The sequence below is a fragment of the Nelumbo lutea genome, chromosome 1 (assembly GCF_056320005.1).
Source record: "Nelumbo lutea isolate HS-2025 chromosome 1, American lotus-T2T, whole genome shotgun sequence".
NCBI lineage: Eukaryota > Viridiplantae > Streptophyta > Magnoliopsida > Proteales > Nelumbonaceae > Nelumbo > Nelumbo lutea.
In genome coordinates, this window is record NC_142684.1 from 13,179,392 (window position 1) to 13,191,995 (window position 12,604).

Consider the following 12,604-nt stretch of genomic DNA (forward strand, 5'->3'; position numbering starts at 1 on the left):
GGTTGCATTTCTTTTGTCTAACGTACCTAACTACAGGATCAATGTTCAGTTTGTGAGTAATGACTCTGGGGTCTATGCCGGGCATCTCTATCGCAGACCATGCAAAAACATCTAAATTTTTAAGTAGAAAGCTTGCCAGTTGAGATCGTAGAGGCTCCTCGATTGAAGCACCGATCTGGAGAGTCTGAGCTGGATCATCTGTCAAAGTAGGTACAGTGACCGTCTCTTCTATGGGCGTAGCTAGCTCTTCATGCTGCTCCGCAGGTCACTCAATTCGAAGTCATCGGCCACCTTGGCTTTCCCTTTCAGGGCAGCGACGTAGCATTTGCGAGACTCGAGCTGGTCGCCCTACGCTACCCCTACTCCGAAGTTCATTGGGAACTTCATAGCCAAGTAATAGGTGGACACCACTACGCGTAAAGCGTGGGTGATTAGCCAACCTATTATGGTATTGTATGGGGAGGGAGTCGCAACCACTAGAAAAGTGTGGTCGAATCTCACAATACTAGGCCATGTGCCGACCTCCACAGGTACTGTAACTCTCCCCAGGGGCCTGACTTCCTCTCCCCTAAAGCCCACCAAGGGAGTGTTCGCGGGCTTGAGATCACTTTCCCGAAGCTAAAGTTTGTCAAACGCAGCCTTGAAGAGTATATCCACCGAACTGCTGGAGTTGATGAGGACGCGCCTTATCTCGAAATCATTGATTCTCATCTTTACAACGAGCGCATCATTGTGGGGTACTGGACTCTGCGCGCATCGTCTTCGTTGAAGAAAATCGGTTCCATTATCCTTGGCCGCTTCGGGGGATTCTGCTCTTCTCTTTCAATCTCGCGAGCCGAGGTCCTTGCTACGGCTGAGGTGCAGCCCGCGACGATCGATCCACCGATAATCATTTGGATTATTCCCCGAACTGGCCTCTCTTCGGTGGCTGCCTCTGTGGCTGCTCATTTTTCCTGTTGCTGGACTTGGGAGTGTCTCTACCTTGCTCCCCCTGTCATCCTATTTTATTATCACTTTGTACAAAATTTCTCAAATACCCACGACGAGTGAGTTCTTCTATCTCATTAAGTAGGTTTTACAATTTTTGGTGTTGTGACCATGATCTCTATGAAAATGGCAATACAGATTTTTATTTCTTGTATTCGGGTATCCTCTCATCCGAGGTGGTCACTTCACATAAGATGCGTCCTTGATTGCCATGAGGATTTTTGCTCGCTTCGCGTTCAAGGGCATGTAGTTCGTCCTTTCAACTGGAGGAGCTCGGAAAGACTGGTCTAGCTTTCCTCCCCAAGCTAGTTCTTTCTTCCTCTTATTGTCCCTGTTAGTTGAGGTCTCACCTTCAACCACGTGCCACTTGAATTCTTTATACGTTATGCCTCTTTTGGCTGCTGTGAGCCTCATTGCGGAGTGTAGATCAGGTATCTGTAGGCATGCATCATTGAATCTCTTGATGTAACTGCAGATAGATTCCCCCTCCCTCTGGACTATGCCGAGAAGGCTTTCTTGGGACCTCAGACACCTCTTGCTGGTGATAAAGTGTGAGGTGAAAATATGCATGAACTGCGCCCAACTCTTGATTGTCCCGGGCGCAAGGTTTCTATACCATGTGCAAGCTACCCCCTTAAATGTAGTAGAGAAAGCTACACACATGCAGGACTCACCTGCCCCGGTGCATCTAGGACTAAAAAGAATATACATGATCATTCAGATCGAATGATCCATCATACTTGTCCAGAGGAGGTACCTTGAAATCTTTTGGCATCGGGACGGCCAGGAGTTCGGGAGACAGGGTAGATGGCACAAAGAGGAGCGGAGTGGCTTTCACTGCTCCCGAGCTCGCTTCTTCCTTTCCTTTGAGGAGTTCGAGCAAGTTCTAGGTTGTAGCTCAGCGAGCTCTGCGGCATCTTCGTTGCTTCTTTGTCAGCTCTGCATTGGTGCTGCTGGCCTCTGTGTTGTCAGGCACAGTTCTCGCGGGGAGTGGCCCAGACTGCTGGCGATGGCTATGGATTGAGGGACCTTGTCTAGTGTCTATGGCCAAGACCTCGAACCGGTTTTCTACGAGTGGGATCTCAAACTCTGAAAGCCGAAGTGATGCGGGTCTGTTAGGCTGAGAATCTCCCGACCTGACCATGCGCGGCGAGGTGGGAGTAACTGGTTTCTCCCTCCTACCACGGGACAAGACTTGGCTCCTAGGGGGATTCTAGGTCTGGGAGGTTTCTCCCCAGCGAGAGAGGCATTCGCTCCGACGACGAAGCTTAGCTTGTTGTGTGGCCGGATGCCGAGGTGAAACCGGCTGCTGGTTCTGAGGCAGTAGTGGGAACTGCTGCTGGTACTGGTGTTGTTAAACATGGTGCAATGCTTGTTGCTGATACAGTTGGAGCTGCTGGACTTGCTGCATTTGAGCTTGTATAGCTCACATACAGTGCATCAGGTTTTCGAGTTGGTTCTGTCCGGCTATCGGGGGAACAGACGGTTCGGCGAAGGTTGTACCTACCGTGGAGGGGAGTGGAGCACTCACTGGCGTCGTGATCTGAGGCACGTTCAAAGTCGGGACCCCATCCACAAAGAGTGGTAGGGTGAACTGACCAATGCACACCGTCGAGAACTGAGGTTGCTCCCCGGAAGTATCCATATCCGCTCTGCGTCTGGCGTTGCTGGAGGAAGCCATGAAAACTTGACTAAAAATACTTGGTAGAAAGAGGCTTTTCGAAGTGTTTCCCACAGGCGGCGCCAATTGATAGTGTGCGATCTAGTCACTCCTAGTTGGAAGTGGTTGCACTCCTACTTGGCGACGAACGAGAGATACCTATGAGGAAGAAGATGAAGGAACCTAGGGGGCTCACTCGGTGGAAACACTCCGATGGTTAAGTTAGTAACCGGCTTGAAAGCTGGGAGAGAAAGAGAGAGAGTGAGTTGTAGAGAAATTAAAGAGCTAGAATGATGATCATGCAATACCTTCGCCTCTAGGGGTCGGGGTCCTTATATGCTAGTATCCTGACATGTCAGGTGCAACTGCCTCCGAATCTCTGCTACGGAAATCTGCTATCAAATAACGGCTTGGAGTGGCTGGCCGTTATTTGTCAGAGCTCAGCTGGTAGGTAAAGGTGATCGCTGTAGAGTACGGTCCTGCCAAACAAGAAACAATCTCCAGGGTTGGCAGGCACAACGCCGCCAAGCGAGAGATGTGGGCGCAATCTCCAGGTTTGGCAGGTACAGTTGTCAGGCAGAAAACCCCCTACGATATACCGAGCTACTGGTGATGCGCCGAGGTGCTTCTACCCAAGGCAGGTCTCTAAGGTAGCCTACTTAGGTTTGGATAGGAGCGAGCTTATTCTGGTTAGGGAACTAACAAGCTTAACCCGAAGTGTCTTCAGTTCAAGATGCTCCCTAATTAGGAGAGTCTTAACTTAGGGTGCTCCCTATTTGGGAGTCTTAGATCGGAGTAACGGAATATTATCTTGTAGCGAGCTGCCATTTGCGACGAGCTATCAGGCTGGGTTATAGCGAGCTCGTTACGTTGAATTGTAGCGAGCTCGTTATGCTGAATTGTCACTTATGTCGAATCACATCCACATGTCCCCTTATTATGAGGTCAGGCCAAATCACCCTCCATCAGCACCCATGATCAGCTTCACGGGCATCTCATGGTCGCAATGCATATGCGGATAACTGCACCTTAATACAGTGTATTTCTAACTCCTTTAAGAAATACACTTCAATTCTCATGGTTCCATGACCAATAACAATAACTAAAACCAAGCATCTAAATACGCATCTTATGTCATTTGAAGGTTATGAGTTATTTTGGCAAAAGCAACAAAATGGGTTTGAATTTCTAATCTTTCAAGTTGACGTTGTAGCTCTCATCACTATGCTCCCTAACAGAGCTACGCTCATATTTAGTAAGGGAAGTTTAATTAATGTACTCAGGGTCTCGATACAGCCTATTGTCAATTAATCAAGTTTTCATGTAAAGAAACTTGTTCTGTAGTCTAAGGACTATATTTTGAACGGTTACAAATTTACAACAAAACCAAGTGGTTTGTGCTTGCTTCTGTCGAATAAGAAAAAGTGAAAAACACAAGTTCAGAGATCTTCTCATGTGAAAAGTTCAAAAAGAGAGTGGGGAATATACCCAATGAAAATCCAAAGTACATGAAATAGGCCTATAAAACTAACAGGATGATGCACAGATTCTGCAGAGAACTAAACAGACATTTGAATTTGCTTTCAGAAACCCCTGCAACAATTCCAAACAAATACATTAGTGTATATGATCAAACACCTATGCACATAAGCAAACATCTTAAAGCATTTCATCAGCAATCAAATGAATAGTAAGCATTCAATGGTTTATCAAATCATAAATAACTTCTACTAAAAAAATAAAAAATCAAGTCATGAATAATCATCACATATCTCTCTGATCTGTAAGGATTTAGTAGTCTGAAAAGTGGTGAACTTGTAATACCCATCAAAGAATATCAAAACAAACTGATTGTAGCTCAGTTGGTAGGGTCTCTGGCTCGTTGTAGGGGAGATTTGGGATGAAATCCCACTGCCACCAGGGTTGGGGTGCTATGAGTATGGAGGATGGGCTACCGCACCCCCCCCCCTCCCCCCAAGTTGTATAGCCGATGAACCAATAAGAAAACAAAATCAAAGTAGAACAGATAAAGAAAGAATGCCATCCATTTACAGAGTCAACTAAGAGAAAGACTTTGATATTTCAAAGGAGCTCTTGACTTCTTTCCAATCAAGTATTTCAGTACTTCTTATCTCTTGTGTTCATCAGGAAACATCTGGCATCAGTAATGACTTGACAGTTCGTCAAAGTTTATCCAAAGTCTAACTTATTCCAGCAGCAAATAGAGTTTGATGTTTTAGCAGTACTGGAACAAATTTCAGTGGATAAAGTAGAGCAGAATGGTTGTATAATCTAAAACCAGGTAGAAAATCAGTTTCATATTTTAATATTAAATTCATCCATAGAACAATTTCTTATAATAGCCAAACAGGGTTGGTTGATTTGGCAGTACTGGACCAAATTCCTATTGATAGACTAAGAATGTCTTCAATATCTAAAAGTGTTTTCAACCCGCCGTTCACCCGGACAGTTCTGATTACGGGTCTGGTTTTCCTCAAACCCGGATTTTGACCAAAAACCGTTGATTTAGTCAAAAACCATCCAACCCAGGTGGTTCAACCGTTGACCCATTCAACCCAGTGACTGGGTCACAGGTTACACACTAGAACTTTCAGAGGCCATAACTTTGTTTTCAACTAGAGTAGGGGAAGACAAAAAGAAAATGGTTATTTGAAAAATCAGGATCTTTCTCTGTTAAATCATTTTACAGCATCTTGTTAGGTGAGGAATCTTCATCCTTTCCAAGTGACAGGGTTTGGGTAAGGTCTGTGCCTTCCAAACAGGCTTTTTTGTTTCGTCTGTGCCTCTGCGGTGCTGGACAAGATCCTATCTAAGGACAATTTAGTTAGGAGAGAAATGGAGGTGACAGATATGGCATGCACTCTGTGCAATGGGTGTGAAGAAACTTCTAGCCATCTGCTAATTCACTCATTGGATTTGGACAACTTTGATGAGCTTGTCTGGGATTCATACGTGCTTCCCAGCTGATGTGAAGAGATTCATGGGAGCTTGGTATTTAAGTGGTTTAAGCAGGGCTGGAAAATCAGCTTGGAATTACTCCCTTCAGCAGTATTTTGGGCAGTGTGGTGTGAAAGAAACAGCAGAACTTTTGAAGATGGACAAAGTTCAAAAGAAGAGGTCTTTAAAAGGATTTCAGGAATGATACATTCATGGCTGGCAAACCGCTCATTATTTAAAAATAAACAATCATGTTCTTTTTTTGAGCAAGATTTCCTTTTTGTTAGGAGTTCATAATTTTTGGGTGGGGCTGATTGTTGGGTATACTGGTTTTCTTTTTTCCCTCTTGTACAGGAGTTGACATAGTTACATGGTTTTAAAGGTAATTAATGAAATACTTTTTTATAGATATTATTAATGAAATACTTTACCTTACAGTTTTCAAAAAAAATATTGATTCTGGGTAACTTTTTGAGATCTATGTGTCCTAAGGCACCTTGCCCCACCACTTTTCCAAAAAAGACCCCTTTGGCTTCAAATCCCAATTTTTAACATTTTTTACAAATAAAAAAATTAAAAACTGGAATAAAAACACAAATTAAACATAAAATAATGCATACGTTACATGTAGTTATAATTATAAATTATTTATTGATAAATTACATATTTATACATATATAGTTAAATGTGTATATGCTGACAATGTCATGGTGTGACCCATTTGACCTGGACAACTGAACCAGCAACCTGCAACCCAAAGGCAAAAGTGGTCCATCCTCCAGGTTGGGTTTTAAAACATTGATCTAAAACTAAAAGTTCTATAGGGATTTAGTACAGTTTGGAAAGTAGTGAACTTATAATACCCATCAAAGAATATCAAAACCAATTGATCATGGCTTAGTTGGTAGGGCCTCTAGATCGTTGTAGCGGATATTTGGGATTAATTCCCACTACCAACAGGGTTGTGGGGGTTTTGGGCTACCTCCACCTCCCCATCGATTGTGTAGCCCATGAGCCTCCACCTCTCAAGGGGAAACCTCCACAGCCAATTGCCTAGTAGAGCTGTATTTTTCTCAATCAAATTTCTGATATCCAAGCCTCCCTGAACCTTAGATCTACACACCTACTCCCACTTCACACAAATGGTCCTTCCTCTCATCCACCAGTTCCCAAAAGAAATCCCTCATATATTTTTCTAACTGCTTAGCCACTCTAATCAATAGATGAAAGATGGACAAGTAATAGATGGGTAGGTTGGCCAGCGTGGATTTAATTAGGATCATTCTCCCACCCATTGAAATGTAGTTCCTTTTCCAAAGAGCCAGCTTCTTAGCAAACCTCTCCACTACCAATTTCCAAAAGTTCTCTCCTCTTGGATTGAAACCCAAAGGTAGTCCAAGGTATTCTAAAGGCCAGTACTGAGCTTGTACCCTAGGATTTCCACCAAAACATGAGCCTCATCCTCTCTCACATTAGCCCCCTCTGCCATTTTTCCACCAATTCACCTTCAAATTAGAAACCCTCTCAAAGTACTAACTTCTTTAGGTTCCTCAATCTACCTCAGTATTTTAAAGTGCAAGGGGCAATTTGCACCTAAGGCAAAAGGTGAGGCACATGCCTTCTCGAAGAAAGGTGCAAAAATTCAAAAAAAAATGCCAAAAGTTCAGAAAATGCAAAAAAACAAAAAAAGAAGTGCAAAAAAAAGTAAAGATAAAAACATTAAACATAATATTAATAAAAAATATAAACTAAAATTTTAAAATAAATGTTTTAAAAACATATTATCTAAGATTAAAACTCAAAAACATAACATGTAAAGCGTATTCAAATGAAAATTTAAAAATAAAATCAAACATATAAAACATATTCAAGCAAGTAAAACTCCCAATTTCTTTTTCCCTCAATTGTATAATTTCAAAAATAGCTAATGTGATGCAAAACATCTTGCTTTCCTAATTTTATGAGCCACCTTTGTACCAAGCCCCTCAAGGCAAGCCCAAACAAGTCCATGTTAGGGTCTTCAATTCTTAATCCCTACACAAAAAAAAATGATATTATAATTTTAATTGCCTTTTAAGAAGATATTTTATTAGGATTAATGAATGAATAACATTAGAAAATAGGGGGTTCTCGCTCACCGAAGCTCTAAGAACCCCCTATTTGCTAATATTGTTCATTCATTCATCCTAATAAAACATCTTCTAAAAAGTCAATTCAAATTATAAAATCATTTTTTGTGTAGGGATTAAGAACTCAAGACCCTAACATGGACTTGTTTGGGCTTGCCTCAAGGGGCTTGGTTGGGGGTCCAGGGGTGAAGGCCCCATCCCAGCCACTAGGTTAAAGAACAAAAGGTGCAAAAAATAAATAAAGGCACATGTCCCAGCTGAAGCAAAAGGTGCACGCCTAGGCACACCAGGTGTGTGCCCCTCGAAAGTGTTGTACCTATGGCCTAGGTGAGGCACATAACTTAAAAGGCACCTCAATTAAGCACCTAGGCTTGCCTGAGGCACTCCTTTTAAATCACCGATCTACCTTCATCATACCTATCATAGAAAACAATTATATCATCTGCAAATTGAAGGTGGCTAATAACTAAATCATTCCTTCCGACCCTCCAACCCCTAAAGGAGTAATCCAAATCAGCCTTTATGATCAATCATCAATCCACTTAAAACTTCAGCAATCAGATAGAAGAGAAAGGGGGGAAATAGCAGTTCGTTAAAGTTTATCCACAGTATAACTTATTCTAGTAACAAATAGAGTTGGACTTTTTAGCAGTAGTGGATCAAATTTCAGTGGATAAAGTAGAGTAAAATGGTTTTATCATCTAAAACTAAGTAGAAAATCAGTTTCGTATTTCTATATTAAATTCACCATAGCACAGTTTCTTATAATAGCCAAATAGGGTGGATTCAGTTGGCAGTATTGGACTGTACCAAATTCCTACTGATAAAGTGGAATCAGCTAGGCATAGAGCATCTGATTATTGAAGGGGATCCCCAGGTGATAGTGGGTTGGCTGAAGGATCCGGACACTGATTTGGGGTTTTAGAGATCTTCTCAAAAAGGTTAAATGGTTAACAAGGAATATGACAATCAGAGTTCAGTGGGTAGGCAGATCAGCAAACTCAATGGCTGATTCACTTGCAAAACAAGGGGTTCTTCGGGATACTTTATTTTGGGCTTCTGTGTAATTTCTTTTGTACTTATAATTCTGTAACTAGTTTTAAAGGAAAGGTCGCATCTTGTGCCTTTCCATGGGTTGCATGTAACTCTTATTTCCTGGTTTAATGAAATCTTCTCGTTTATCAAAAAAAAAAAAGTGGAATGAGAATGGCTTTATTATCTAAAATAAAAGTAAAATATCTCCTGTCTCTCTTCAAAGGAAGAGTGATAATAATAATAGTAATCTTAAAGAGAGATTCTCACCTCTTCTAGCTCCTATGTCTCTTCCTCTTTCTTTTATGTATTATCCTCCTGCTGCTCCTTGTTAATGTTACCTCCCCATTTTCTGTAATTAATTCACAAGTATTATTCATTAATGAAGATTTCTGTTATTGATCAAAAAACAAATGTTTTTGTGTCTTTGGGACTGAAAGGGGCAAAGAGTTTAAGGGTGAGGAAGGGGTGGAAGAAAATCAAATGGTAGGTAAATCTATAAATGTTCAATTCTAAAAGCGTGCAGCTACTGGTTTTTGCTTCACTTCATTCTTGGCAGGCCACATTTGCAGGAAGTTGTTTATTGGTTGTGTTTTGATTGTTTTAGAAGTTCTCGATTGTGTTTCTTGGGGTTGGGCCTTTTGTAGTGTCTAAGGGGATTGTATAGCTTCCTTGCTGGTGGTTGTTTCCTTTTGTTTCGTAATGATCTTTTTTTTTTTTGTTTTTTTTATAATAGCACACTACTTGGATACCTTTCTGTTGGCTAGGCAACTAGGCGTCCTTGGTTGAACACATCCCCCAAACGCCCTGGCTTATAGCAACTAGGGGTCCACCTAGGTGACTAGGCGCCTGCCTAGGCAACAAAAATGAGAAGATGGGCACCTTATTATAATATCATTTATATTGTTGTATCTTATTAATACGTGTGCTAATAATAGATACCATATATCATTTATACTTTGTTTTAATGTTTTACTATTGAAATTTAAAAGATCAACAGGTTTTGAGAAAAGAAAAAGAATGGATGAATGAATACAAGTATAGAGAGAGAGAGATTTTTTTTCTACTTTGTCACCCTCTCACCAATTAAATAAAATAGCAACTCCATCCTTGTTTTTTTCTATTTTACTTTCAATCTTGAATTTTTATTTATAAAGTTAATAACCTTATTTGGTTGCTAATTGATATGAAATTGCTCTATTAAATACTTGTTATAGTAGTGCTGTTTTTGAAAATAATGAAATTAATATATTTAATATAGATATGATGATTTTTTTATCAGCAACATGGAATTTTATTAAAAGGAGAAAACAGTACAAATCATAGGTAGCCTTGCTTACCCCAAACAACTTAACAGAAAACAGCAAAAAAAAGTAAAAAGAACAAAAAAAAATTCTCTTAGATATGATGGTTTGCCACATTTTTAGAGGAAGTTTAATGTTTTTAATAAAGAAAATTGCTGTTTTTTTTCAATTAAGATGCAAGCTAAATGGTATATAAAACTAGGGACTCAACCAAAAGTTAGTTCGTTATATTATGAAATTTTTATCACCTAGGCGACTAGGCACAATGTCACCCAGAATCGCCTAGACGCCTTGACAACTATGCTTGTTCTAGTGGTCAAAATGAACTCAACGAGAGTTTTGCTCTCCCTTGTAACCACTTATTCCTAGCCTTTGTACCAATTGATGTTAAAATGCCTTCTTGAATTATGAATTGAATGAAGTATATGTCTCTCCCACCTAAATTTTATGGCAATTCTAGTGTAGGGGAAGGTGTGCTAGCTTAGGAAGTCATTATGTGGGTTGAAGCCATAAAGTGTGGTTTGGTCGGTTTAGAAGAGCTTTTTTTTATCAATAACAGGACTTTTCCAATTAAGAAATAAGCTTTAGATACAAAGGAGAAGAGCTAAATTAACTATCTTAGCTCCCCAAGGAAGCCAAAAGCCACCTAAAAGGAAAGTAAAAAACAGTTACAAATGATCCCAGAAAACAGAATCCCTGTTCACCCCTTGTCTAGCTAATCCATAGGCAAAGGAATTTGCACTTCTCTTCACCCAAGTACATTTTACATCAATGTCCTTTGTCAGCCACTTAAACTTTCTCTTTTCATTGCTGTAATTCCAAAGTCCACTCGTCTTCCTTTAACCAGCCCACTACTAGCTCAGAATCTCCTTCTATGATCAGCTTACTAATAATCAGGTCTTTAGCTCATCAGTTTAGAACAGCATTATTGAAGGCAGATTATTATCAAGCATAGTCAGATCACACATTGTTTATGAAAAGAGAAAGTACATTGCTTACAGCTCTCATTTAGTATGTCGATGACACAATAGTGATTGGGAATAATATTCCAAAGATGGAAAGGCTTAAACAGTTTCTAAATTGTGAATTTGACATTAAAGATTTGGAACTGCCTTAATACTTTCTTGCCATAAAGGTGACTAGATTGATGGTACATTTATCTTAGAAAGAAAATATCTCTTGGACTTGCTAAAAGAAACAAGGAAATTTGGAGTTAGGCCAACAAACACACCATTTGATCCTAATCACAAGTTATCCTCTTCAATTAAGAAACCACTCGAGGAAAAAAGAAATGTTTCAGCATTTGGTTGGTAGCTCTTGTATCTATGCATGGCTCACAGCCTGATTCTTTTTTTGTTTTTTCCATGGTTCAGTCACCATTGGAATGAGTTGGGATCAAGTAATCAAGTATGATAGTCTTATGATGCTTTATCATAATAATCAGGAGGCAATTAACATAGCACAAAAACAAATTCAGCATGACCAAGAGGGAGCATATTGAGGTGAATATATCTTCAGGGAGGAAGTGTTGTCTGCAAAAATGTGTCTTATGTAGCATCTAAAAATCAAATGGCAGGTATTATTTACAAGGTAGTCAAATCTAAGCTGAACCATAATGTAAGCAAAAATGGGTACGATTGATGTCTATACTCAGCTTGGCAAGGAGTGTTGAAAGACTAGGAGACGAAATAGGTGGACCCACAGTTATGAAGTAATTAATTAGTTTTCTATGTCTGTTCTGTAGACAGGGGTATTTATGTCATTTTCATGTAATTTGTTGTATCAATTGGAGAGTCGTACAAGCATCAATGAAAGAAAAGCCAGGTAGACAAACAGTCTTCTCTTCTTTCTCCTTTCTCCAAATCAATCTTCTCCCTCTCTTCTGGCTTTATTCATAGAGTCACCTCACAAAAATATGCCATCAAATTATTGAATAGATAATGAAATAATTCGCAGCAAAACCAAGATAGAGAAATTCAACCAGTCAAATTAAGAACAAAATAAATCATCTAGGCATGTCTTTTTTCTGTGTATCAATGATAGAAAACATATCTTACTTTTCCAAAATGGAATTCAGCTAATGGAGTTCTTTTATGTTAACTGACTTTCTTGCTGAGAATGGCATAGAGTTTGCGAGAAAGCTCTTCAGAACTGAACTTTCGCTCCAGCAAGTTCTTCTGGGCTAAGATGCGTTTCTCAGAATTCTTGATGTGGCATCTTGACTGACGTTCTATCAGGTATTCCATCCCACTTGCCCTCATTCTACATTGCATCACTGTCAGTGCCTGCTCCAGATTCCCATTCCGTACCTGCACTCGAATCCCTCTCCACTGCTGAAGCTGCTGATGCACTGAACTTAAAGGATTGTTGGAAAACTTGTCCCTCTCAAAAGGGTCAATGTCTGCTTCAATATGGAGTTCATCTTTCCAAGGTTTTTTATTAAGTTTTGTTTGGATTGCAGGAGAATGTTTAAGAGAGTCTTGTCCAATCTGTAGAAAAAGAGTTTATCAGACAAAATTACAGAGAGAAAGAAA